Genomic DNA, 6,292 nt, shown 5'->3' with positions numbered 1-6,292 from the left:
GGGGTGCATGCAAACAGGCTAGGACTGCCCCTGAGAGAACATGTGTGAGAATGAGAGGGAGGCCGGTGGATCAGAGAGGCTACAAGGAGCAGAGGTCACAGAGGTGGAGGACTTCAAGTACTTGGGGTCCACTGTCCAGGAAAATGGGGAGTGTGGAAAACAGGAGAAGAAGAGAGTTCAGGCAGGATGGAGCGGATGGAGAAAAGCCGAAAGAAGAAGAATCTACTGTATATCAATGTGAAAATGCTCAGAGTGCATGTTGTGAATTAGTGTCAGCTACTACTGCACCAAATTTTAGTTCAATATCCGTATAACTGACTTGAGTTATAGTCAATTATGTGTTTACTGATTAATGTGCGGCAGCCACTTTGAACTGGGTTACCTCTAAAAGTTATTCATTTGTTGATGAACATACAAGTTCCTTTTAACAAATCTTACATTTTCTCTCACAAAAACGTTTCTGTCTACAGGCTGTGATCTGTTCACCCTGTAATAACAGGCCATCAAGATGAAACAAATTATTGTCAAAGGTTAATTTCTTACTGGAATCCCAAACTGATGCAGTACAGACAGCCCAGGGGAGAGTCGTTTAAGCTGAGTATGGAAAACTAGTTCTGTGCGATTCTGACGAGGTCGGGGAAGGTAAAGCACAGCGTATGAAAAATATAGATTTTTATTCTCAAGTCAACGCTTTGCAAAGAGAGACATATCAATGTCACGAAATAAAAATAAGGAGCCAGCATTGAAAGCGATCATAAATCTGTTTTGTGGGGTAGTCTTTTAATATTCCATCAGCTGTGGTTTCTAGAGCCTCACCGACTCAGTAAGTAAGTGCCAAAAAAAGGAGATTTTTTCCTACAGTATATCTGCATTATCCTCAGATAAACTCGGAGCCGCTTCCAAGATCTTAGCAAAGTTTAAAGAAGGTAAGACAGTTAATGTGGGTTTCCAGCTGCAGCAACACACAAGTGGTTCCTGACTGCATTTTCTCATCAACATGCTTCTGTGTAAATTAAAGCTTACAAAATAGTCACGTTAACGTGGTTTCAGTGAGGAAATAAACAAGAGAGGAGGGAAATGTTCAGAATTGCTTAAAAGGGAAAGAACTGAATAACAGAAAAGATGTCAAATTTGTCAAGATGATAACCAATAATCATTTGACTAAGAACAATCAAAAAAAAAAAGTGTTGTAAGCTCAATCATCCAGGTAGATAACAAAAAAAAGGTTCAATCATGTCATCTGGACCAGTTTCTTTTAGTGATAAACGTTTCGTCCTCCATCCAGAGGACTTCGTCAGTCTACATCCTGCCAACCAGATCTGTCCCATAGGTAGCCTTCACTGCTGTGTTTCAAGACAACGTCCTGCCGGAATTTCAGAAGAAGGCTTTTAACACGTGCAGAACAACCAGACATCATGTGCTCTCCTCTCTAACCTCTGCGCCACCACTCCCCCATCATTATGGGGGAGTGGTGGCGCAGAGGTTAGAGAGGTGAGCCTGTGATCCGAAGATCGCCGGTTCACGCCCCGGCCCCGACAACATCAAAATTGTGGGTGGGGTAGGTGAAACACCCACACTTGCCCCCACCCTCATTCGCCCCACTCTGGGCCCATGAGCAAGGCCCTTAACCCCCACCATGTGCTCCCTAAACAGGTCTCTCTTGAAAATGAGTTCTCGTGGCTCAATGAGACTAACCTGGATAAATAAAGGCTAAATGAAAAAAAAAAAAATGTACAACAATCAAATGTGCTATAGATGGCCAACTTGCTACTCGCAGAAACAGCATGAGGACAACCAAGGCCAAAGTGTTTCAGGCTGTTTCTTTGAGTAGCAAGTTGGCCATCTATAGGACATTTGATTTTTGTACATGATGATGATTGATTGTTTTGCACGTGTTAAAATTCTACGTCTGAGATAACTGCTGCTTCACATGTGTGTGCTCACATGTGCAATGGGAAACATGCAGAGAATTAATTTTCCCATAGGGGATTAATAAAGTGCTGCAATAAAGTAAAATATAATAAATTATCAAACAGCCTAATGTGCATGCTTTTGGTCTGTGGGTGGAAACCGGAGTGCCTGTGGGTGGGGGGGGGGGGGGGGAATGAGCTATGTATCTACTCTGAAAATTATGAAATCTTGATTTTTATGAAATTTTTAGGAAATGTTGAAGTTGTCACAAAGAACAAATGATTACATTTTGGTGGTGATCTGGATCACCATCCGCATCCAGGAATGTTTTTAAAGGATTCTTGTCTGTCTGTGCACAAGATGTAACCTCGTGAGCAAACAGGCTCTTGGAAGAAGTGTGCGTTATCCAAGTGTGTATCTTATTCAATTCAATTCAATTCAATTCAATTCAATTCAATTAAAAATACTTTATTAATCCCAATGGGAAATTAAGTTTTGTTGTAGCTCATGATCCTGGTTTCATTCAGGAGTTGTTGATAGCTGTGGGCAGGAAGGATCTCCTGCAGCGAATCTGAAGAATCTAACCACAGATACTGATCCATTCACCTGGATCCACCTTGCTGTCAGATCTGGTGGGCCTCTCAGTCCTCCTGGGCAGCAGGACTACCCAAATGCTGGGCAGAATTCCTCCCTGAGCAATAGTCACTCCTCCCAGCAGTCTGCTGAGCTCCTCATCTCCACGGACAGACAGCTGAAGGTGCCGGGAGATGATCCTGGTCCTCCCGTCATCACGAGCCAAATTTCCCACCAGCTCCAGGATCTTGGTGGTCAGGTGCTCGAGAACCGCCGCCAGGTTGACGGGAATTCATCCATGGCACCTTCTTTTCAACTCATTTGGGATTTGGGGCTGCAGTTGAGGTATTTGAGCTTTTGAGATGTCAATCAGCTGCTCCTGGTTATTAAAAAGCACCTTGTTGCTATGGTTACTCATCATAACAAATGTCCAAAAGTAAAAAAGTTTCAGTAAAAATTCTTCCAGCTGCACAGCATCCGATACCAGAGGAAATAATCATCCGAAAAAGTGATTCATCGGTACAGCCAGAAAAAAGAGGAATTAAAGTTTTCAAAAGCAACAACTCAGAATGAACGTAACAGAACTACTCCAACAGCGGCGCGATTCTACAATTATCTTATCTTATCTTATCTTATCTTATCTTATCTTATCTTATCTTATCTTATCGTGCAGTTTCTTCAGACCTATGTCTGAACACTGCCCTCTAGTAACAAGAAATAACAACAGAAAGAGCATCTCATGCATCAATTTCAAAATTCAGCGCAGACATTATGTTGTGTTGAAACTGTTGTTCAAGAAGACAAACCCATGTCTCATGGCTACAACTCAAGTATGGTATGCAACGTTTATTACCACGTTTCCCTGACCTGAGATTACCTGAGTTCAAGTTAACAGAGAAACAAGTCATGTTCAACAACACTTGTGCTTTTCACATCATATACGGTAATCACTGTTGATCAGTGTCTGTAGAAATGAACTACAGACTGAGTCGCCAACTTTTTTTAATCCGTACCACCTGCTTTCTGAGTCACTGCAACAACTGTGACATACAGACAGAAGAGACCTCTACACGTCTGGTATATGGACCCCCACCACCACCACCACCACCACCACCACCACCACAGTCAAATATGAAATGGATTTACAGTAACAAGAGCTCAGGGTTTAACCAACATGTGCTCGCTCGACCTGGAAAGCTCTTGTTGGATAACAACACCAGCTCAGTGAGTGGCATTTTGCCAGACAGGGCTAATATGTCTGACCAGATGTTGAGTCCCCGTGGAGCCAAAAAGAAAACCAACTAAAATGCATGTCTCGACGTAGAGTCATTCATCTTAATCCCATTGTGGACATGGATATAATGATATTTGTGTACCTTATACACCATAAGAAATTGTATAATAAATGTACAGGAAATGGCTAATTAAGGAGAGGATTCAAAAAAATAATCAAGTTCTTCAAAAAGGTTCTTGAACTCTTTTTAAGTAGTTTGTTTGTTTGTTTTACTGTGTATAAGAATAGCATTTTACACCCCCCCCCCCCCCCCCCCACACACACACACGTTTTTTTATGGTAACATTTTACTGTTTTTCAAGTCTACTGGTCATTTTTTTCATATTCTACAGAGAAAAAGCATATTAAAGCCAAAGTAAAGAATAAAAATACTGTATATTATTTGACAAATGCAAAACATGAGAACAGTTATACTGAAAATGTAAACAACACATGATACATAATAGTTTTACGTCAATAAAAGATAAATCTCTCTTGAGTTTCATCAAATGAAACATACATTTTGGGAGCTCCAATTTCTCCCTGTACAACATTTTAACATCAACTGGTGCAGAATATAATACAAACAAGCAACTTTTTATTATGTTACTTTTTCATTTTGGGGCGGGGTCTTATTAAATATCTGCAAACATTAAAATTCCATCGAATTTATTATTTGTGAATGTTAACAAAACTAAATATTTTAGCGGCACCAATACATTCTCACCTATTATTATGGTTTTCATTCCATAACAGATGGTTTTATGATTTTGGGAAACATTTTCCACAAATGTTTAAACTAACTATTGATGATGTCACAAATATGGCTTTTAAAATATGTAACTATATATATATATATATATATATATAAAGTACAAAGTACATAAACAATATTTCATATCAAAATGTAGAGATGTTTGTCTTTTCCACCAGTGGGTGTCTCGCTAACATTTAAATCTGAACAGCAAATACGCACCCAAGCCTCTACAGATTTGTTTGTATTTTATTTGAAATATCAATTCAATTTAATTCAGTTTACTTATTTAGCACCAAATCACAACATGAATTGCCTCAGGGTACGAAACAGCAACATTCACATACATAAAAAAAGCCAATTAGTAAAACGTATCTGTTTAAGGAGGAAGCCAGCATTGAATCTTCACTTCATCACAGTCTTCCAGCAAGCACAAAGGCAACAGTGGAAAGGAAAAACTCCTTAATGAGGAATAAACCTCAAGCAGAACCAGAGTCAGGATGAGCGACCATCTGCTTTGACTGGCTGGGTTTGAGAGGACAGGAAGGAGGAACAGATACACAATGGCAGGTGTAGATGCACTTTCTTTTGGAAGAAAAACAAAAAATACATAAGATAGGAATAATTATAAATACTAAAGAAGGTAAAAATATAAAACAGGTAGAGTATCCTCTTCAAAACTAAAAGTGAAGACTCTTTTAACTCGTCGTGTAAATAAAACATTGTAAGAAAATGATGGATTGCTCTCTTCGGGTCAAGGTTCTGCCTCAAGTGGAGGAGTTCAAGTATCTCGGGGTTTTATTCACGAGTGAGGGAAGAATGGGGCGTGAGATTGACAGATGGATTGGTGCAGCATCTGCAGTATTGCAGACTCTGTGCCGGTCCGTTGTGGTGAAGAGGGAGCTGAGCTGTAAGACAAAGCTCTCTGTTTGGTCAGTCTACGTTCCTCCCCTCACCTATGATCTTTTGGGTAGTGACCAAAAGAACGAGCTCGTGGATACAGGCGGTTGAAATGAGTTTCCTCTGCAGGGTAGCTGGACTCTCCCTTAGGGAGAGGGTGATAAGTTCAGTTATCAGGAGAGACTCAGAGTAGAACCACTGCTCCTCCACATTGAAAGGAGCCAGTTGAGATGCCATCCATCCATCCATCCATCCATTTTCTTTACCCGCTTATTCCATTTTGGGTCACGGGGGTCGCTGGTGCCCATGTCCAGCAATCACTGTGCGAGGGGCGGGGTGCACCCTGGACGGGTCGCAAGTCCATCACAGGGACACATAGAGACAAACGAGACAAACAAACATTCACTCTCTCACTCACACATAGGGACAATTTAGAGTTACCAATCAGCCTAACATGCATGTTTTTGGACTGTGGGAGGAAACCGGAGTACCCGGAGAAAACCCACACATGCACGGAGAGAACATGCAAACTCCACCCAGAAAGGCCCCTGGACCGGGGTTTGAACCAAGGACCTGCTCGCTGAGAGGCAGCAGCTCTACCAGTTGCACCACCGTGCTAGTTGAGATGGTTCAAGCATTTGGTAAGTAAGGATGCCCACATGGTGCCTCCTTGAGGCGCTTCGGGCATGTCTGATTGGGAGGAGACTCCAGGGAAGACCCAGGACACACTAGAGAGACTACGTCTCTCAGTTGGTCTGGGAGTTCCTTGGTGTCTTCCCAGAAGATCTGGAAGAGGTGGCTGTGGAAAGAGATGTCTGGACCTCCCTGCTCAAGCTGCTGCCCCCGAGACCTGACTTTGGAACAAGTGGAAGATAAGGATG

This window comes from Nematolebias whitei, chromosome 21 (genome assembly GCF_014905685.2).
Source record: "Nematolebias whitei isolate Nwh7 chromosome 21, NemWhi1, whole genome shotgun sequence".
NCBI classification, from domain to species: domain Eukaryota; kingdom Metazoa; phylum Chordata; class Actinopteri; order Cyprinodontiformes; family Rivulidae; genus Nematolebias; species Nematolebias whitei.
Note: the sequence above shows the minus strand (reverse complement) of the source record.